This window comes from Notamacropus eugenii, chromosome 1 (genome assembly GCF_028372415.1).
Source record: "Notamacropus eugenii isolate mMacEug1 chromosome 1, mMacEug1.pri_v2, whole genome shotgun sequence".
Classification (NCBI taxonomy): Eukaryota; Metazoa; Chordata; class Mammalia; order Diprotodontia; family Macropodidae; genus Notamacropus; species Notamacropus eugenii.
This window is the reverse complement of record NC_092872.1, coordinates 691,667,671-691,691,694: the sequence shown is the minus strand read 5'-3', so window position 1 is coordinate 691,691,694 and position 24,024 is coordinate 691,667,671.

Below are 24,024 nucleotides of genomic sequence, written 5' to 3'. Positions count from 1 at the left end.
ATGTGTATATATATATGTATATAAGCACACATATATGTTTAAATATATACATATATATGATTATCATTGTTGAGAGCCTTAGAACAGAAACTGTCAGACCTGGGAAGGCCCTGAGAACACAGAATGTTTGGGCTGGAAAGTCTTTGAACATGGTTTAGTGCAATCCTCTCATTTTATGGAGAAGGAAACCGAGAACCAGAAAGACTTGCACATATTCATGCAGCTCTAGTTGATTTTGCCATTAACAAAGCTGAGCAGCCCTTGGGAATTTTGCTTGGGGCACCACTCCTTTTCCTCTGCCACTGATAGAAGCTGTGTTTCTGTGAAAAGTGTTGCCTGGGTTTCTATATTTTTTCTTTTTTATGGTCGTCATGATGATGTGTCCAGGGGCAATCATGTTGGCTCATAAAAAAAAAAAAATCCAAAATCTATATTTGTGCTTTGCAACATTCTGGCAAAAAATAGAAAATTGCACCACATGCTGTTGAGGCCTTCTTGAATCTAAGTTACTCCCTGAGAGGCCTTTTGGGAGATGGATGATACAGCGGCTCTCTCAGTCTAGTTGAGGCCTATTTGCCATCTCAGACTGGGTGACCACAGGAAGGCAGGGTCTCGACAAACTGCACTGTGGTTCACCCTGACTTTACTTGTGTCCAGACGAAAGCAGGTTAAAATAAACTCAGAGAAGCTATAAAGTAGAAGTTAAATCCCCAAAGGGAAGCCTGAAGCTAGCAGTTAAACCAGCTTTGCCATAAAGTGGAAGGTGCTCCAGGTGCGGAGTCAGGAGCCAAGTTTGGGGAGTTGGGAGAGTCACTTGTGCTTGGTTTCCTAATGCAGAAAATGAGGTGGTTGGGCCTAGTTCAGTCTCTGGGGTTCCTTTCCTTTCTAAATTCTGACATATTAAGATTATAGATGTACAGCTCAGAGAGACCCTAAAGGTCATTTATTCCAAAACATATAGTTTACAGACGAGGAAAATGAGGTTGTCCTTCCCGAAGTCATACAGGCACTAAACAGCAAGAGCTAAGATTAGAAATCCACAGTGTCTGAATCCAAACCCAGTCTTCTTTCCTAGAATACTGATTACAATCAAGAATCGTAGGTTAAGAGCTGGAAGGGACTTAGGGGTCATTTAGTCATCTTAAATTGTCGGTCACTACCCTATAAGGAATATGGGAAAATTTGGCAACAGCAAAAGGTTTCTGAAAGCACAGTGACCAAAAATTAATTAAAATTCAAACATGTAATGAATTTGAACTGTTTCTGGCAGCGCTTGCCTGTGTTACATCTTTCAACTTCACTGAAACTTGGTTAAGGACGCAAAGCATGTGCACTTTGCATTGCGTATGCCCTCAGGTCATGCAACTCTGTCCAAGAGTAAAAAGGGGAGTCAAGTGGAAAAAAGTTTAAGAAGCCCTGATCTAGTCCAAGTTCCTCATTTTACAGATGAAGAAACTGAGGCATAGATGAATACAAAATGACTGACAGGGTCACATAGTAAGAAACTGAGGCCCACTCTAGCAATAGTATCCATGTTCAAATGATCCACTTGATTTTAATTTTTGTTTAGACTTTATTCTAAGGTCCTTTGGAGCTTTAAAATTCCATGCTTTGTGATTGAGGCTGTATGTTATAGTGTTCGAATGCTAAATTGGAATTGGGAAATTCTGGGTTCAAATCCTGCTTCTGGTACCACCTGTGCAATATTGTTCAGGTAATATGAGGTCAGGCCTCTGGCCTTGTTTCTCATCTATAAAATGGGGGTAAAAATAGATAGACAGACAGACAGATAGATAAACAGGTAGATAGATAGATAGATAGATAGATAGATAGATAGATAGATAGATAGATAGATAGATAGACAGATAGATAGATAGATAGATGAATGGATGGATGGATGGATGGACGGACAGACAGATAGATATAGACATAGATGATAGATAGACAGATAGGTAGATAGACAGATAGAGATAGATAGATAGATAGATAGATAGATAGATAGATAAGCATAGATGATAGACAGATAAAGACAGACACACATACATAGGTACATATGTGTTTGTATATGTATATATATATATATATATATATACACACACACACAAAATGCGTATACACATACATATACATTTCATCTGTGTTTGTTTTCAGGCTTAATTAAGGGAATATATTTCCAAAAGTCATTTTTCAAGCTTTACAGAACTATACAAAGGTCAGTTAATATTGTTGTGATCTAATGTTTTTTCATCTTCCAATGGTCCTTCCAGCTCTGACATCTTGCATTCTACTCTATCTATAGCTTTTTTAATCCTCTCCAGCTGCTAAAGTCATTGCCCACTGTAATGCCCCCTTGCTGTTCTCATATTGTCTCAGAATATTATGAATGAGTAAGGTGGATGCTAAAATGGGAAGCAAGAGAATCTAAAGAGATCTTAATTTTTCCCAGCATCTTCTTCTTTTCAACTTTGGTCCAGAGGGGATGGTAGGGGTCAAAGGAGTGAGTCCCAACTCTGACTGGCTTAATAGGGTCAAAATGTCTTTCCTCTTTTCTTCTGGAAGTTCTAGTATAGAGTTTGACTTCCCACTGATTATTTGTGACTGGTTTTGTTATATTACTAATTTCCTTTGCCTGCCCCATTCTAAGGATCATAAAATGATAGGATGTCGCGCCATAAGGGCCCTTAAAGATTATCCAGTGCAAGAGTCAGGAAAGTAGCAAGTGACAGCTCCTGGATGCAAATCCAAACCCGCTGTCTGCAAATCCTCCAGATTCCTGTGGCATCCTGTGCTCCTTTGACCTCAGTGGGCTGGTCCTTGGAATGTAAGTGAAAGCTCCCCATTTCTTGACCCTAAAAGGCAAGTTTATACTACCTTCCCATTAGGTCTTCTCATGCTCTAGGCACAGTCTCCCTCTTCCTTTTCCCCCTGCCTGTTCTGCTCTGCCCCCAGCCCTCAAGAATAAACACCATGAATGAAATAAAATAAACACTGCACTAATGCATTTAACTGACACTGGGGGAGAAAGCTCTCCTCTTCAGGACAAAGTCACCAACTGTCTGTCAGAGTGTATTGGGAGTTTTCACATGACTTACAGCAAGCCTGTTAAATTATTCCCAGCTGAGAAAACAACATAATTTCTGCCGTACTGGCTGGGAAACAAAGAAAGTACAAAGAAAAGAATTGGGGACAATCTTCTATAGGATTTTGATTGACCGGTTTAACATCTACATAGCCATTTATTCAGTTAAAAAGTATTTCATTAGCTATTTCGGTCTAGGGGGCAGGACATGGGGAAAATAGGGAGGGAATGAGGAGAAATTACTAGAATTTATTAAAAATTTTGATTTTCTGTCTGCCAAATCTAGCTTTTCTTCAGGTAATTTAAGTCATTAGGTTCCTTTTTTATATCCTAGACTCTGCCCTAAGCTCCTTATGACCTCAAAGGGGGCATTCCCTCCTCTGGACCTCAATTTCCTTTTCTGTTAAATTAGGTGAATTAAAATTATCCTGGGGCAGCGAGTATACCAGCCTTGGAGTCAAGAAGACTCATTTTCAAGAGTTCAGATCTGACCTCAGACACTTATAGTTGTGTGACCCTGGGCAAGTCATTTAACCTTATCTGCCTCCGTTCCTGAGCTACAGCAAGAAATGACAAACCACTCCAATATCTCTGCCAAGAAAACCTCAAAAGAGGTCATTACTAGTCTGACACAACTGAATAACAAAATTTATGCTATGAATGTCACAAGGCTTTGGTGAGGAAGATTGCTTTGTAAAATTTAAAATGCTCTAGAAATGTTAGCTATAGTAATTATTAACTGTTTTAAACCTCAGTTTCCTCATCTATACAGTGGGAATACATTTTTGACCATCCAGAGTTGTTGTGAATATGGTGCTTAGTAAATTATGGGGCGTCCTATGCATATAAGTTATTGTTAATGGTTCCATGGAGGTGGAGGGGGGTGGTATGAGTTATAAAAGTATCAATGAAATGCTAGGGTGATGTAATTATCCAGCAAAAGTGGATAAGAATCTTGGTCCCATAATTGCAAAAGATGCAAGTCAGGATGACATTATTTGGGGCTGTGCCTGTAATTATTCAAGGAATTGAATTGAAAAAGCATTATGGGATAATATGACTAGGAAACAAAGAAATGCTAGAAATCATTATTTCCAGGTTTGTCAGTTTACAGATAAGGCCACTTAGGCCCAAGGAATAATTGTTAGATTTGTATTCAAGGGAACTGGGTTTGAATTTCAGGTCTGTTGCTTCCTATCTTTGTAAACAACCAAACTGACCCTCTCACTGTTCCTCCCACAATATACTTCATATCCACCCACTGTGCATTTGTACTGGCATTCCTCCACAGAAGCTGTTGCTGGTACAGGGGGCCTGGAGTCAGAAAGATCTGAGTTCAAATCCACCATTGTACATTTCCTAGATGTGTCACCCTGGGCAAGTCATTTGCCTTCTGTTTGCCTTAGTTTCCTCAACTATAAAATGAAGATAATAACAGTACTTACCTTGCAGAGGTGTGATGAGGATCAAATGAGATAATGTTTCCAAAACAGTCCAATTCTTGGCACATTGTAGATCCCTAGTAAATTCTGGTCTCTTTCCTTTCCTTACCTGGAATGTCCTCCCTCATCAAATATGCCTTCTTCCAAACTCAATCATTACTTCTTTCATGAAGTTTTTACTGTTCCTCTACACTTAGCTGATAGCATTCCCATAAAAATAACTTTTATTAATTTGTATACAAAAATGTATATGTATACATATATACACACATTCATATATGCACATGCATAGCTATATTCTATTATAGATGGTCTCATAGATATACACTAGCTATAGAGAAAATCTGTGTGTGTGTGTGTGTGTGTGTGTGTGTGTGTGTGAGAGAGAGAGAGAGACAGAGACAGAGAGAGACAGAGAGACAGAGAGAGAGAGAGCTGTCTACATATGTATAGCTGAATGGGTCAGTTGGCATAATCTTTTTTGGCACAATCCTCTCCCAAGAGAGGTTTATTTTTTTTCCAAGGGTAACTGTGTCCTTAATACTGAAGTTGTCATCCACTGTGACCAGCACCCTAGCAACAGGACAGATTTTAAGAAGTAGGTACCTAGCAGCCCCTGCTCCAAAAAAAGAAAAGTTTTCTCATTTATATGCAATATATTTTCCGTCTGTTTCACATTGCTGCCTTTTTGTTGTGCAGATTCCACTCATTCATTAGGAATTAAAATTAAGGATGGAAGGTAATACAAGTAGTGGTTGACATATTCAATTTGTTTTTTCTGGAAATATAACAATAAATGCAAATAAAATTAGCATAGAAATTGTGGTCAAGTCTTGGCAAATATGGATTCCACTCAGTTCAAGCCATATTGTAGGCTCCCAAAACATAAGAATAGTATTTGGTTTCAATATCAGACTTTGAGTGAAATCAATAAATTATGTATATATCGTGACTCCTTTGAATGAAAAGATAGAACCTTGCTTCCTGGCTGGTTATTCATATCCATATTAGAATGAAAGCTTGTGGGAACGGGGAAGGAGTTGGGAAGGATTAGACTCCACAACTCTGTCAGAAAACCATGCTTTCCTCTTTTGTTAGTACTGATTGGACTTGGGGTAGTCTTGCACACTTTGGGTCCAATAGTAGGGCTGGGTTCAGTTGACAATTAGGACTGGAATGTTTGGATAATGGATAACTATGTGGGGAAGTGGATACAGCACTTGTCCTGGAGTCAGGAAGATTCATTTTTGAGAGTTCAAATCTGTCCTCAGACACTTACTAGCTGTGTGACCCTGGGTAAGTCACTTAACCCTATTTGCCTGTGCTTCCTGATCTGGAAAATGAGCTAGAGAAGGAAATGATAAACCACTCCAGTATCGTTACCAAGAGAATCCCAAAGAGTATCATAAAGAGTGGGACACAACTTCTGCACAGGAATCAAAGAGCAAGACATGATTCATCTTCACATGTTATATGTATATCTCCATCTGTCTCTCCTCTTTCTCTCCATATATATATATATATAAAGATATATAGATAGATCTCTCTATCTCTATATATAATCATATACAACCTATCTATATTTCTATGTAATTTAAATAAATGTATTTTATCGAAATCAATATTTAGAGTCTAGTATATAGAAAATCTCATTTATCAGAGAATGCCACAATTGGAAGAATCCTACAAAAAATTGTCTAGATTATGGTGTTATTTTACTGACTCATAAGTGAGATACAGAGAGGGGAGGTGATTTGCCCAAGATCGCAATCCAGTGAGTGCTTGTCAGAATCTGAAGCAAGAATCTGGTTCAAAATCAGGCTTCTAAAGCAGCAATATCAAACCCAAATAGAAATCGAGATCCACAGGCCATATGTTGACTTAGAAAATCACTTGGTAACATTACTTATGTTTGTATTTTTATTTTGTTAAATGTTTGCCAGTTACATTTGAATCTAGTTCAAGCAGGATTCAGGAGTGGTGTGGGTTGCATTGTTTGTCTGATCTGCTCTAGAGTTCTCTGCTGCCTTACCATGCTATGGATCTGACTCTGGGGCCTCAGAGAAGATGCCAGTATATGCCTAGCATGTTCCACCACATTAGAAAGTCTTCATGTACAGAACCAGGAAAGGAGAATGATATGTCATTAGAGGACCACCCTAACTGGGAATAGAAAGCCTCCTCCCCTAAAAGTTGGTCAAAAGAAATGATTTTTCTGATCACAGAAACTAAAGAAAAATTAAATCATTTTAATTTAACTTTTAAAAAATGCTGGGACAAAGACAGAGAGAAATAGGGAAAAAGAAGTTGTGTGGTACATTAAAGGTAGGAGTAACTACATCTGTGTCATCCCCAAATCATATGGGAATGCATGTCTTATGTAATCAGCTCTTATTGACTGTCTGGAGAAACTGATGGATTCCACGGAATAATAGTTTTAAAAGCATAAAATAAAATGCATAGGTTTGCCAAAGAAACCAATTATGTTGAAATAGTTATCAAAATATTAAGAAAAACAATGTGTATGGGCCATGGGTTAGGGAACCCTGGTACATGATCTCCAAGGGCCCTGTAAAATAAAAGTGATCCTTTGAGAACATATGGAAATTACTGATTTTCTCACTGTGCATTCAGGCCAAAAGTGATCACATATGTGGAATATCCTTAAAGCAGTATTGTTGGGGGCCTACAATATAAAAATGTTTACCCACCCTGACCAAAGATTCTTGTCTAAACGAGAACCTGAAAGATCTGAATGGACATTCCTTGGCTTTAGAGGAAATGTCTCCATCATCTGATCTCCTAGACTGAGGAGATGACCTATAGGACAAGGGCAAACAAGACAGACCATCTGAAACTGCAAAACTATTTAAACGTCAGGCATGTGTTTTCATTCTTCTGCTTCAGTTCTGACAGAACAAATGGTATTGGAAAAAAACATAACAAACCAAAATGACAAAAAAGTCTATTATTCCTTGGAAATTTGGCCCAAAATAACCTTACTTTTTAGAGTTTGAAGTAAACATATTGTGATGTGGTTTCACTTCCTAACCTGTAATGAGAAGTGTTAACAGACAACAGAAAAATCTTTCCAGACTCTCCGGAGATGTCAAAGTCTAGCTGGTTAACCTTTGTGCACGGGTTAATGGAAGCTGTACTCAGAACACCTGGGTTCAAGTCTTGTCATTGTTACATGATTACATGCATTTGATGATGGGGAAATGGAAGTTTAAAGAAATTAAAAATTTTCTTCATAATCACACAATTCATTAGCAGTTAAACCAGGAAAATTCACCCCACACTTTGGCTATACCTTTCTTCCTCTTACTGATACTATGTCTATTAGGAGGAGAGCTATCTACTAGGTCTTTGAGGAAGTAAGAGCTTACGTTTCCCCTCCTTTTCAAAATCTGCCTAAGTTAAGCATATGTTTGGGGCAGCTAGGTGGTACAGCCAATAGAGTGTAGGACCTGAAGTAATCTTCCTGAATCCAAATCAGGCCTTGGACACTCACTAGCTGAGTGACTCAGGGCAAATCACTTAACCTTATTTGCCTCAGTTTCCTCATCTGTAAAATGAGCTGGAAAAGGAAATGGCAAACCACATCAGTATCTTTGCAAAAAACAAAACAAAACAAAACAAAAAACAGGGTCAGGAAGAGTCAGACAAGATTGAAACAACGGAATAACTACATTAACAACTATACATAACAACTAACAATAGCATTCTTTCAGAATGAACTTTTCAGATCAAAGAAGTCATGTTCTTCTAGTGCTTTAAATACACAAGAGAATTTGTAAACATCTCATTTTGCCTTTGAAATGGCCCTGAGACTGGGGATTTTTATCTCATCTGGATAGACGGGAAAACTTCAGTTACATGACTTGTCCTGGTTCATCCTGCCATTATATGGCTAAGCTAAGGTATGGATCTAGGTTATTTCAATCTCACGAACCATCTTCTTCGCGCAGTAGTTCCTTCGTCTTGTGATCAAGCAGAATTATCAGAGGTAGAACTGGAAAGGGAGGAAGAAATCATCTTAACCAAACTCGTCATTTTATAATTGAGGAAATTCAAACATTAGCAAATGAAGTGATTTGCCCAAAGGTCAGCATAGCAGAGCTGGATATGCAATAGCATTTATTGATTAATTCTAAAGCACAAGGCCATGCTGTCATTTTTTGTTGGTAAATGGATCCATTTCTAGCTCTTTTGTCAGGCTTTCACGGTTCTCTATCATCTGGGGCCAATCTCACTTTTTAATCTTTGCTAGTATCTTTCATGATCTGTACTCTAGCCAAGAAAGAATGTTTAGATCCTTCCACAGAGCTCTAAGCTTTCCTGCCTCCCTGTGTTTGATCTCTTTATTCCTTAGTTCTTCCTCTTCTTTACTTATCCAATTACTTTCTTGTTGTTGAGCAGTCCTATCTGACTTTTCATGACCCCATTTGAGATTTTCTTGGATAATGGAGTGATTTGCCACTTCCATCTCCAGCACATTTTACATATGAGGAAACTGAGGCAAACAGGATTAAGTGACTTCACCAGAGTCACACAGCTAGTAAGTGTTTGAGGCTGGATTTGAAAACAGGTCTTCCTGACTTTAGGTCTGGTGCTCTATCCATTGGTCTTCTTAGCTGGTCATTAAAGTCCATTAAAGTTCAGCTCAAAAAACACCTCCTTCAGCAAGCTTTCCATATTATAAAAGCCTTCCTGGATCATATAACAGCTTGTATTTTTCTAATTGTCTATCTATCTATCTATCTGTCTATCTATCTATCTATCTATCTATCTATCTATCTATCTATCTATCTATCTATCTAATGTAGCACTGTGCATTAGAGGTAGGTATGTCTTAGTAAACTGTGATGGGGTAGGAAATGGCAAGCTTCTCTTGTTTCTTTGCCAAGCAGATTCTAAACAGACTCGGGAAGAGTCAGATTCAACTAAACAACAAATAAATTATCAAGTCCATGAATAGGGACGAGGGATTAGGCTTTATTTAAACTTTGTTTCTCCCCACAGGGTTCTATATCTAGTAGGTACTCAATAAAAATGTGTTGAACTGAAAAAACTGCCAGGCTTGAAGATGTTTAAATAACAGGTAAAGAGCACAGGCACAGCAATTCCTACAGAATTTTGGATCCCATACTTCTGTTAATGCAGAGTAAAATGTTTCCTCAGAGGAGAGAAGGAGAAGAGAGTTGATAACAGTGAGGGGAGAGTGTGGTATTAGGAGGTACAAGACCTCGATTGGAATCTTGACTCTTCTTCTGTCTGTGTGTGGAACTTATTAGTCATTGAACCCCTTAGCTTCAATTACCTCATCTATAAAATGAAGCGATTTGACTAATTGAGCTGTGTTCCTTTTCAGCTCTAAGTTTTATGATCCTGTATGATGCATAAAGTATTTCTTTTGAATTTTGGTCATAAGCTTAGAAGTGGGGAGAAAGTGGTTTGTGAGAAAGATTTGAGATTTTCCCAGCTCTCTCAACTGATATCCATTTCAGTCTTCTGTAGTGTGAGTTACAGAATCATGGAAACATAGGGTAGGAGAGGATAGAAATTTTTGATTCATAGGGACAGAGGTCAAAGAATGGCTTGCTACCTGGGTGACTTTGGCTAAGTCACTCAGTGTCTTTGGACCTCAGTTTCCTCATCTGAAAAGGAAAGGCTTAAATGACACCTGAGGTCCCTTCCAACTTTTAGGTTTATAGTCCAAAGAAATCTAATCTCCCTCACCATGAGGGATCTTTGATCTCTCTCTGTCTCTCCATCTCCTCTCTGTCTTCTCTTCCTCCTCCTCCTCTTCCTCTTCCTTTTTCTCTCTCCCCTCCCCTCTCCTCTGTCTCTTCTCTTCTCCCCTCCTCTTTTCTCTCCTCCTTCTTCTTCTTCTTCTTCTTCTTCTTCTTCTTCTTCTTCTTCTTCTCCTTCTCCTCCTCCTCTTTCTCCTTCCCCTTCTTCTTTGTTTTCTTCTTCTCTCTTTCCCCATCCCACCTCTTTCTCTCATCTTTCCCTCTGCGACAAGAACCTCATCACCTCACAAGGTAACCCGTTCCATTGTTAAAATGTTCTTTCAGAAGTGGAGCTAGAATTTGCCTTCAATTCATTTGAAAGAATTGTGTCCCCAGAAGTAATGCAAAAATTATCCTCTTTTACATGTGATAGCCTTTGAAATATATGTTGACAGTAATCAATTACCACCTAAATTTTCTCTAAACTAAATATCCATCCTCAATTCCTTTGACCGATCCTCACAAGTAATGGCTTACCATACCTTTCCTATCTGGATTACCCTACACTGGGCATGTTCCAACTTGTAAATGTCCTTCCTCAAATAAAGTGCCCAGAATTGAGTATGATACTTCAGCTTTGGTTTCACTAGGGTAGAGCACAGCCAGACAATTACCTCTCTAATTTTAAAATCCGTGTTGCTATTAATGAAGCCCGAGAAGGCATTAGGTTGGTAGCTTGGCTGACACATCACACTATTGGCTCATAATGAGCTAGTGAGTTTGGAACCATGATATAAAATCCCTGGACCTGCCTTACATGATCTCCTATTAAGGTAGTTTCCCCTTTCTGTATATGTGTAATTGATGTTTTGAATGGTGAGAGCCTGAGCATTGGTGAGCACTGAAGTGCCCTGTTTATTTTTGTTGCTGTTGACTTATAATGTTAATATAATGAATACTGGACATGGGTACTCTAGCAGATGTTGCTCACATCAAGACTGGGACTTTATATGTCCCCCTGATACTATTTTGCTCCTCAGTTATGAAAGGGCATTTTTGTAAGCTCATCAGCATGAACATGGCAATTTTTAGAAGGCTTCTCAGTAGATGACCTCAGGATACCACAGATTAGAGTCTTTGATGCCTCAACTAGCCAGGTCTTTGTCTTCATTAAAACAAAAGGATATCTATTGGATAGCCAGAATGTAAAACTGAGCTTTGCATGAATACATACTGAGGACAGTATTCAGAAATGAGAATAATCTGAGAGACATTCCTGCCACCATTATGTACCTAACACATATGATTCAAGATGAGTTTGGTGGCCAGAAATCTTGTCTTAGATTTATAGAATGGTAGATCTGGAAAAAATATCTTAAAACACTGACTGAGCAAGAAAGGAGGTTGTGGATGATCTGGTAAAACCTATTATTTCAAAAAAGATGAAATTGAAGGAGGAGGAGTGACATTTTAGTAGTTTTCGATCTATAGTCATTTATATTACATCAATTTCCCTCTTACAGCCAATGAAGAGTCATAGCTCACGAAAGTTCTAATGTTGTTATACCTACCTTCAATAAATAAACAATTATGGTCTCATGGATGGAAACATAGAGATCAGTCCCACCCTGACATTTTATTTGTTGTGTCTGTGAGTGGCCCCCACAAAACTTTGGAAGCTAATGTTGAAAAGCATGCATGACCATGATGTAAATGGAAATATTTGAGGATAAGTCATTTAAAATGAATCATTTTAATATGATGAATTGGTATGTCTGAAGCATAGGATTATGGGACACTTTCCTAACCAAGAAGCATCAATGACTCTTTTTTGTTCTTAGGACAAAATTGAAAGTTTTCCATTCAGCATTGAAAATCCTTCACTCTCCAGCTTCAAGTTTTTGCTTTTTTTTACACTGATTTCATTTACTTTCTCCCATGGGTTAAATTATCATCTCTACAGATTATTCCCATATCTGTATATCCAGCCCTAGTCTCTCCCATGAACTTCAATCCCAAATTACCAATTGTCTTTTGGACGTTTCATACTAGGTTTTCCCAAAGGTATTTCAAATTCACCATGTCCAAAATAGATCTCAATCTTTCTCCCCATACTTATCCTTCTTCGAATCTTCTCTGTTTCTATTGAGGCACTACTATTCTTCCAGTCTCTCAAGTTTACTTTAGAGTTATCTCCAAGTCCTCATTCTCCCTGATGCCACATATCAAATTAAATGCCAAATATTGACATTTCTAACTCCACAACATCTCTCAGATTTGATCTCTTCTCTCGACTCACTCAACTCCCACCTTAGTTCAGGTCCCAGATCATCTTTCCCCTAGATTCTTGACTAGAATTCACCAAGACTCCTAACTGAACTCCTTGCTTCAGTCCATCCTCCATGTAATTGCCAAAGTAATTTTCCTTAAGCAGAGATCTGATCACATCCTTCTCCTACTTGATATAGCTTCCTATTGACTCCAGAATCAAACACAAAATACTTGTTTTTGTTTTTAAAACTCTTCCCCATCTCATCTCAATCTATCTTTCCAGCCTCATTGGGCTTGATTCTTTTTCCTTCACTCTTAGATCTAGACAAGCTGTCCTCTCTCTTCCTCACCCATGATATTTCAGCTTTCTGAACTTATTCTCTATCCTGCTCTTTATGTTTTACAATTATTCTGTCTACATGATATTTTCTTCCTTGCTCAACTCATACATGAAAGACTACAAAATCTGCGCAAACCTTATGGACCATTGTAAAGTATATTGTAAGCTCTTTGAAGGTAGGGGATATTGCATTATTTTTCCTTTGTCCATCTAGTGCCAAGGAAGAGTACTTTCCATTTAGTTGTTGCTAAAATGAATGGACAAACATGGGGAAAGAAATTGGTAAAATGGCAACTTGAACTAGGAAAAAAAGGAGAAACAACATGGGAGAGGAAAAAGACAAGAGATTTGGAATCAGAGGAACTGGGTTCAAGTCCTGACTCTGGGTCTTGCTACTTGTCTGACATTTAGAAAGTCACTTTCCATCTCTGGCCCTCTATTTTCATAGTGGTTGGAATTAGATAACTTCTGAAGTCTTGATATAGGAATTGAAGGGTGATCAAAGGCTAGGAAATACAGCTGTGTGTATGGGTATTAATGTGCTTTGATTCGTTTTCATTTTCATTAAAGTTTTCATAAAATATGTCTTTATAAGCAACTTGTTATAATGCAGTTGAGTGAGGAGAGAAAGGGAGGAGCTATTAGGATAGGGGCTGAACTATAGATCTGATTGTCAGAGAAAATAATTTGTGTCCTAGAAGGAGGACAGCACTCAAATCACCCACAAAGGAGTGGGACTAGTAGCCTCCTCCCCCTTGGGAGTGAGAGAGAGGCACAAGAAGATTGGGTTAATCCAGAGTTCTTCTATGAAGTTTAGCACTATGCATTATAAAAAAGACAGAATGTTTGATTGACAATAACATTACTATGCCCTTGACTTTTGTTCTAGACCTCTTTCCCCACCATGGGCCAGCAGCTTTTTTGGCTGGAAGGTCACTTTGCTCTTGTAGCCTCTTCTTCCTAGACATCACTTCCTTCTAGAAGTTCCATTTTAAGAATAGGGCATAGGACATTCATGTTCCCTCTGTCATTCCTACTTGTGTTCCTTGTAGGTACCTCACCTAATGCTTTTCAATTACCTTTTATGTTGTTTCCTCTCCCCCCATTAGTTTGTAAGCTCCTTGAGGGCAAGGGCTGTCATTTGTTTTATATTTATTATATTTTTTAATTTATTGTTTTGTATTCATGTTTAAATTTTTCTAGTTATTTATGTATTTTTCATTTTAAATTTTGCCTTTATTCTTTTTTTTGTATTTCCTGAATACTATGCTTAACACTTAATATATGCTTGATATATTGATATATTGATAATGAAGACAGGGAGGAGTGATTATTTGTCCAGGGTCATATATACACATAGTTAAAGAATCAGGACCAAAACTGTGGACTCTCAACTCATACTCCAATGATCTTCTTCTATAAAATGCAACTTCTGTATGTCCTTAATTGAAAAACTTTGGGTGGGTATTTAGATTTCACATGATGCTCTTGTTAGCAGCTAAACAATGGAAAAGAGACAATCTGAAATGGAGGTAGTATGGTGTAGTGAATAAGTGTTGAATTTGAAGTTAGGAAGACAAGGGTTTGAATTGCATCTCAGATATTGACTAACAGGGTGTGTCTGCACAAGTCACAATATAGTTTGGCTTCATTTTCTTCATCGGTAAAATGAGGGGTTTCCAATGACCTCAAAGATCCATCTCTAAAGCTACGATCTTATGATGTGAAGCCCATGATACTACAAATTGTTTAAAGTGAATATGTAATTCAAGGAAGATGATGGATTCTGTCAGTTAATGACAAAACGGGGAGGGGGGAGAAATAAATTTCTTTGTGTGTGTGCCTTATTTTTATTTTATGTTTTAACATAAATAGATCCCTCTTAGAGTAGAGACTTTCAGTGTTATGGTAAAATAAGTCCTCCTTGAGTGTTTTGTGTATGTTTTTAACATTCAATTATCCTCTTCTGGATGAAAAGACCCCAATTTTTACTCAGTAAAGTTTGCATCAATCTTTTATTTTCACAAGATAGCTCAAGGTTATGGTGTTCTCGGCTCTTCGAATGAAAACAAGGCCAGGAGTGAATAAATGAATCACGCTTAACTTTACCATCAGGGGAGTTAGAAGAGAAACCAACAAGGCCCTTTTTTGTTGTTCGTAATTCATTATAATCAAGATTTATAAAGGCTCTTTCATGAGCAGTTCACAAAACAGATTTGAAGGAAACTTCCTTCATTGTAGTGGAGCCTGCTGAAATGAGAGAAAGGAAAATCTCGAATCTTGGGATGACTTTATGTAAAGACCCACTGACCCAATGGAAAAAAAAAAAAAAGAAAAACATATCAAGGAAACTACATGGCCAAGTGACATTTACTGCTCTGTTCAGTTTGGGGGAAAGGGCCATTAAAAGACATCAAATTTTGCTTGGTTCAAGAGTTACTGGAGACAGTTAACTTTAACAGCAACAATATAATAGAGACGATATTTTGGGTTTTTCAAAAAGCCAGAGGATTACAGTACTTAGAGCAGGAGGAAAGCACAGGTCTTAGAGCTGACTGGCATCTTATAGGTCATTTAGTGTTCTTCTCATTTTTGCGGGGGGTATCAAATCTTTCTGATTCCAAATCTAGGAGCCCTTCTACCATGTTATGCCTCTTCATTTTGGGCCTGCTATGAAACTAATACTTAAAGTTAAAAAAAAAAAAGAAAGAGAAAGCAAAATTCAGAGGATGGCCATCAGAACATCTGGATCCTATTCTAAGAGGCCCCTAATCTATCTACAATGTCTAGGATAATTCTGTGAGCTAACTGCCCTATTTCCTTCTAACCATTGTCTCAAGGATACTATCCTTGGTACAACACGTGCTCAGCAGGAGAAGATGCCTTTAGCCATCCTCTTTGTGGCCTTCTCCAGACCCCAAAATCATTTACTATTTTAGTTCAAAGGTGCCACACCTTCTAAGCATCAGGCTTGTTTTTTCTGATACCATAAGTGTCCTACTTCACTAAGGTTCCATCTACTTTGATGAATCATGGCTGGAGGTGTAACTAGGCAGAGAGGGTAGGGCTTTGTTACAGGGCTACAAACCTATGAGCCTTTGATACTTTTCTTAGTCTTTTAATGATGGCAACCCATGGCTAAACATTGAGGTTCCCTTCAACTCTCAAATTCCTTGATTTTTTCTGAATTTCTCAGTTGTATAGAAATAATGGAATTTGCTACTTAGATAGCCGGAATAATTAATCAAAACTGGAAGCTTACAGATTGTGGTTGGGATGATCTACATCTGATCTCCTAACTCACAAAGAAGAATCAAGACCACGTCACAGGGATATCCTCATTCCCTTCTCTCCTATTATATTGACGCTGTCTTCATGCTTCTTGCCTTGATGTAGTTTGTGGTCCATTTTCCACGTGCAAATATTTCTAGTTAGAGTTCTGATCACATCTGTCTGTATTCCTCTAGCCAAGAAAGTAGTTACTGAATATCTCTTGTTTGTGATGACCTACTCTGTAATAACCTTACTTTACACTCCGTGGATATTCTAACTTTCTTTATTTCTTTTCCTTTCTCTTTTTTTGTGATGTTTATTTTTTCAATGTATACTGAACCTCCACCCCCACATTCCCAGGACTAAGTAGACTCACAATTTGCCAATTCCAAAAATTTCCATTTCTTCATTTACTGGCATTATTGTTTTTGTGGTTCAGTCATTTTCAGTCAGGTCTGACTCATTGTGACCCCATTTGAGGTTTTCTTGCCAAAGATACTGGAGTAGTTTGCCATTTCCTTACCCAGCTCATTTTACAGATAAGGAAACTGAGGCAAATAGGGCTAAGTGACTTGTCCAGAATCACTCAGCTAGTAAATGTCTGAGGCCAGATTTGAACTCAGAAAGATGAGTCTTCCTGACCCCAGACCTGGCACTCTGGGCACTACTGTGCCACCTAACTGCCTCATCTAATAGTGTACCTCTCCAATATTATCAGGTCCCAGTTGCTAGTGCCTTCCTCGACTCCCACCCCAATTAGTTCATATATTTTTATGCACATACATACATTGATGTTAAGGGCATACATACAACATATATTCACATCAAGGGTTGGTCTTAACTTCAGGATTACACTCAGCTTTGCTGGGTTAAATTATTCTTGTTTGCAGGGGCCATCACCTATGGAGGAGTAAAGCTAATGACTTTGCACAGCTCTGTTTCAGTTAAATCTATTTGTCTTGTAAGTTAAGATATCACCCTCCTGAGGTCATTGGTCCTCTTAGAGAACAAAAGACAAACCACAACAACATATACCCTTATTTATACACACACGCACACATATACATGTACACATATAAAATGCATATGTATATATCTGTACATATACACATGCACACATCTGCATATATACATACATACAGTATGCATGTGTATATGTATATGTTATACATATAAACAAATATGCATGCATATGTATATTGTATATATGACTTATTTCATACATGTGCAAGCATGTATATATGTGTATACATACAAACACACACGTTCACTTATACATATATATCCTCATATTTGGGCTATCAGCTAGTTCTTAGTCAGGAGGCTGCTAGCACTCTTCATTCCTTGTTCTTCAGAATCATGAGCAGTCATTGCATTATTTAGCATTTTCAAGTCTTTCAAAATTGTTCATGGAGATTTTTCAAGTAAAGATTGGTCAACCTAGTATTTGGTAGGATATTACATCATTGTCATTCCCCTCCAAGTTGGTCTTTGTGATATTTTCCAACTCTCAATTTCTGTGATTCTGAGGTTCTTTTCCCCTAACAGAGTTGATAGACTAGTTGGATTCAGTGAGAAGTTCAAATTTCTTCTTCAATCCACACCAAAAGATCAAAGAATGTTGTGACGACTGATCTTTCTCTTCATGGCCCTCTCTTTGTTTCCCTGTTTTTCTCAATATTTCTGTCTCTCTCTGAACTGGATTTATAATTTCATGAGTATGTGAAACTCTCAATGAGAAATGCTCCCTCCACCAAAGAAGATAAGTATCTGCTCAAGTTAGAGTCTAAAAAAGTTGCTTGAAGCACTAATTAGGTGACTTTCCCAAGGTGATGTCACCAGTTTGTGTCAGAGTTAGAACCTGGACCTAAATCTTTCTGGTCCCCAGACTGGTTCTTTACCATTATTCCACACTGCCCCACAGATGATTTCCAGGGGCAGGAAATAAAGTAACATTTTTCCTTTGGAGGGAAAATAGAGATAAGAAAGATCTTTTGACTTTCAGAACTCCTTTTTGGTCTGTGATTCCAATGAGGGAAGGATAATGCAGATACATTTAACAACATAATTATATTAAATGCATAGCGGGAGAGACATGACCACCCTGTCTCAATACTTAGAATTAATAATTCAAAGAGATACAAGAGCATAAATAATGGAGATTCTGTGGAGTGAAACAAACGCTATGGGTGCCAATGACAAGAATGATAACTCCATTAACTCTGTAACTGTGTATTAACAAGACTTGAATTTCAAAGAAATTGAAATTCAGTCAAAGAATGGCATAATGCTGTCCCCTCATCTCTTGGCCTGATCAGATTCACCTCTGTTGGGTATGGCCAGGTTCTTACCCAAGGCCACAACATGTGAGTATCAGCTGGTAAAAGTGGGAGTGTCTAACACGAAGAGGAGAAAGTTTGGAATGAGGCACATTAACCATCTTCTTCTGTAGTCCTTCAGTTATTTGGTGAGGGATTAGATTTGTTTTGCTTGACCCAAGAGGGCAGAACTAAGATCAAAGGGCAAAGGTTAGAATGAATCCTGGTGATGATGGACTCATTCCAGGTAAGATCTTGATGATCTTAGCTACCCATTAATGAGTTGGACTCCATTGTTACTGAGTTCTTAACCCATGAAAATAATTGAGAAGGGTCTAAATGACCACTTTTCAGGGAAACTCTAGGATTTTTGACTAGGGTAGGGGGATGGTCTAAATAATAAAAATGATAATTATAATAATTGAAATTTATATTGTACATTGCATTTTTAAAAGTCCTTTTCTCACCACAAACCTTTGTGGCACATGTTACAAAATGTTACAATTGGAGAAACCAAGAATCTGGGACAGTAAGTGATCCCACAGGTAGTAAGTATCTAAAGTAGGATGTGAACTCAGGTATTCTGGCTCCCAAATCTTTTCTAATTCTGATTCTCAATTCAATGAAGTATAAGGCACCATTAAAAAAAAAGTCACCAAAAGATTCTGGACGTTGGCCTTGCACTCTAATACCATAAATATTAGTTTTCCAGATTCTGGAGCAAAGGTGAGCTGTTGTTCAGAGCTGAGTATTATAGAGAATATCGCATTTCACCACAGAATGATTATGTGACCCCAGGCAATTTATGCATCTTACTCCCCAAATTATGATCTTCAATTTCAATGTCTTCACCATCTCTTTGCTGGATAAAATGATGTTTGTAAAGCTTCTTTCAAACCTTAAAGCAATATATGGAAGTTCACTATAATTATTTGTTATTATTGTTATTGTTTATTGTGGGTTGTGAGACACAATAAAAGAAAAAACGAAAGAAAGGAGAAGAAAGGGAAGGAAGAAGGAAAAAAGGAAGGAAGGGAGGAAGGAAGGAAGGAAGGAAGGAAGGAAGGAAGGAAGGAAGGAAGGAAGGAAGGAAGGGAGGAAGGAAGGAAGGAAGGAAGGAAGGAAGGAAGGAAGGAAGGAAGGAAGGAAGGAAGGAAGAAATTTAAGCAGCACTGAAGGGGTCACAAGTGGAAAAAGTTTAAGAAGTCTGGTTTATATTATTATTTTTGACATATCAGAACTTTTTCTACCTACACTTATTTCTTCACTCATTTTTTTACTTTTTGCTTGGAAATCAATCAATTGTAATCCAATTTAATAATAATTTAATAATCACCTATTATTGCTACTGTGGTAGGTGCCGAAGATATAAAAATCAATCAAAAAACATATATGATGAATCAGATACTTTATGAGGCACATGGAAATATCAAGAGAAAGTGATTTGATTGAAGATGAAAAAGACACAATCCTGAGTTCAAGGAAGCTCTTAATTTTCCACTCTCTATCAGAACCCTACCCACTCTTGAAAGCTCAGCTCATATCCCAACTCTTTCAAGAAACTTTGCTTGATTAAGGAAACTTATTTATATTGATCCTTCTTTTCTCCAAATTCCTTTGCTTATTTTATTATGGTCAATACTATATGAGTTAATATTTCATTATTATCCAGTTGATCTAATTCTTTTATCCTTAATGATATTGGTGGCTCATTGTGGGGTGGAACCACATCAAACTTCCTTATAGCAGCTGGAGGTGTTATTAGAGAAGTAATGGAGGAGATGCTTTGTTAGTTTGTTAAGTTGAATATTGAATTCCACGCATCCAAAGGCATCTTCCAACATTGAGAAACTATGAAGTGGTATCACCATCAGGTCCATATAGCCTTTATGATTGAGTTCCTCCTGAGTACTCCCAGTACTATTCAGTAGCTAAAATTTAGACAATAACATATTCTCAATTTGGATAGTGGAAAATATGGCATTTTATGAATATTAATGTGTAGAAAAGGAAAGGCAAAATTTGGAAGGAGGGAAAGAAGGAAGAAAATTTTAGTAGAATAGTATCAAAATGCTAAAATATATCCCCTCTCATATCCCACCCAAAAAAACCCTACGTATTTTGTCTCCTTTTCATTTATGTTTTTCATGTATATTCAAAGCATATTATGGTATCATAGAATGTTGGAGTTTGAAGGAAATTTAAAATGTGAAATGTTAGACCAGAAGGTAAGAATTAGAAAGGACCTTGCAACGTAGACTATTAGAGATGAACAGTTTCTTAGAATGTAAACTATTAGAACTTAGAATTTCAGGACAAAGAATTAGAATGTCAGTATTAGAAAGGACCTTAGAATGGTAGAGTGTGAAACACAATGTGGGAGTTGGAAACAATTTTAGAATCCAGAATGTTCCAAGGAGTTGGGAATTTTTAAATCATCTAGTTCAACCCCATCACATTACAGATGAAGAAAGTGAGGTTGAGGTAGCTCTGAAATGATTTTCCCACACTACTGAAAAATGGGAATATTGTTCAGTCATTTACAACTTTTCATGATCCCATGGGCCATGGAGTTATCTTGGCAAAGATACTGGAGTGATTTTTTATTTCCTCCTCCTGTGGATTAAAGTAAACAGAAGTTAAGTGACTTGCCCAGGGTCACACAACTAGTGTGTGTTAGGCTGGACTTGAACTCAGGTCTTCTTGACTCCAAGCCCAAGGCTCTATCCACAGAGACACCTATGTGTAGATGAGGCATAAACTTCAATACACTAACCAAAAGTCAAGTGTTTTTTCCACTACATTACATTACCTCCTGAGGATACTCTACAAACTGAGAAAAAAAAATTTTCTGCAATAGGTCAGTGCAGTCAACTCATAAATGCATAATTCCAAAGCCTGGTGCTTGAATTAGCATTCAGAAACCTTGGATTTACTAAGAAACTGGTCAATTGTTTGACCAACAAAAGTTTCCAGATCCATTCGTTACTTTGTACTCTGCTCTGGAATAATTTTCTATTAAATTCAAACAGTGAAGTATAATAACTACTACATTTTTTTCCTTCAGATTAATATGGTCCGACTGGCCATAAATTTTGCACTGACTTCCTCCATATTTACGAACATTCATAAAAAATTGAGAAATCTCATGAGCAATAGATGGGTCACTGTATAATTGCATACAAAGGGAGAAAGCATCGAGGATATGGAGATAGAGGAATCATATATAATTCATCAGACAAAGATGAAAGGTGGTTGAATATGAAATGGCTCTTTCCTTTAACGTGTTTAATCATTGTTCAGTATAAACATGAGCTATTATAAGGAAAACATGACTTAACCAAATATTTTCAGTATAGTCCAACCATTGTTAATCAAAGAATTATTCAATTTTCAAATAGTCCCTGAGAAATAAAATGTAATGGACATAGTTTAAAAATCAGTTAAATACCAATTTCTGAACAATTGAGCTATTGTGCAATTGAATGATATTTATATAATGACAGTAGTATATTCTGTAAGTGAAGTATAGTATTAATGAATCTATTGGCACTAATAATTAGTGATTGAAACATCCCTGCAAAATGCAAATATTCAATATGGCACACAAAAGACTGCTCATGCCTCTGCTCCATGGCTACTCTCTCCAGCCCAATAAAAAATTGTTCCATGTAAAATAATATTCACCTCAAGTGTTATGCACTGGGAATCTGGAAGAGTCATAATTTCCAGTGATGAAAATCATAATTTGTTTTGCACATTCTCAGTCTAAGCCTACCTTTTCCATGTTCTTCTACCAATCACATATAAAGAATCAACTCAATGTACTGGAAACTTTCCTCTAAAAACAATTAAAGAAGTACTATTTCAAGGGATGGCTAGGTGACACAGTAGATAGAGCACTGGGATTGGAATCAAGAAAACTAATCTTCATGAGTTGAAATCTAGCCTCAGACACTTACTAGCTGTGTAACTCTGGGTAAGTCACTTCACCCTGTTTGGTTCAGTTTCCTCATCTGTAAAATGAGCTGGAGAAGTAAATGGCATCTTTGCCAAGAAAACCCTAGATGGGGTCACCAAGATCAGACATGACTGAAGCAATTGAACATAAACCAAGAAGAAAAAAGAAACTATTTTAAGATGTCAGTGTAACATTCAAGCTACTCATATACTGTCTTTAATTCATGCTTCATGATCAGCCCCTTTCTTCTTTTGACCATTCATAATCACCTCATCTTGTATCATCTCCAGTCATCCTGATGAATATTTGGTCACTGGATTCAGATGGCTGTGGAGGAGAAGTGAGACTGGTGATCTGCGAAGCCCTTCCTCACTCAAAACAAAGTCAAGCGCAAGTCATGTCATCATTTCTCTGATGGCGTGGTCTTCTTCAGCAATGAAGGATGAACTCACGCACATAGCATTGATAACACATTTAGAGTACTTCTTATATGCAACAAATCACTAGTGCCCGAATATGCCTTTATCACAAACTCACGCCTATGCCTTTCTACAGCTCTTTGGGTTGTTAGTTATTTGAATACCTCTGAGATTGTGACATCCCATGCAAAGCAACTATCTAATTAATACTACACTTCTTCCTCCACATAAAAATGTTTGATGATGATGATGATGAAGAAGGAAATAATGATAGTGACAATGATGATGTTGTTGCCAATCCCACATTTAGACTTCACAAAGCGGAAGGACCATAAATCTTAGTTAGCATCAGAACAGAGATACAAATTCAATGAAGCACAATTTATTTTCTTCTGTGCCAGATGTCAACTTCTCTTTAAAAAATGGATAAAGCTAAAGGTACTGAGTTCAGGATGAACTGAGCATCATCGCATGATAAATTTCTATTGTAATGGCTGCAGTGACTTGTTTCTTTCCTCTACTGGTAAAACTCAGAGCACTGAAACTCAGTCAGGAGTTCAAGGAATACGTAAGCAAAGAGACATTTCTTATGCAAGACCACAGCTATAAATTAGTTTAAGATCAGGTCAGTTACACATGAATAGGCAGAACTCTGTAAAGGATCACTCTCTTTTATAAAGGACATAGATACCCATAACCCAGAAGATCAGTGATATTTTGTGAGGACTGACCCTGTAGAGTTCTAGAGCAACTGGATAAATATATATTGGGTACCTGCTATGCCCTATAGGCAATACTAAGCTTGAGACACCATGAAGCTCCTTTATCTTTTTCTAGTTTTCAGTGGTTGCTGGGAAATTTGGTTAGCTGATGAAAATCCACATTTTAGGGGGGATCAGGTTACATATGAGTTTTGTGGAAGATTAGAAAAAACAATGAATTTGTAGCCAAAAAGCATGTGTTCAACTGCCAGTGCTGCTACTTAAGATTGGACCAGATGATTTCTAATGTCCCTTTTAGTTTTAAAGCTTATAATCCGATGATCTTATGTCTGTTTCTCCTTGGAGATATTGAAGTGTTTTGACTTGAAGTGTAACATGGTCAAATCCATGTTTTGGCAAAATGAATTTGGCAGTTAAATAAAGGCTGAAGGATCGATTAAAATGGAGAATGTCTGGAAGAAGAG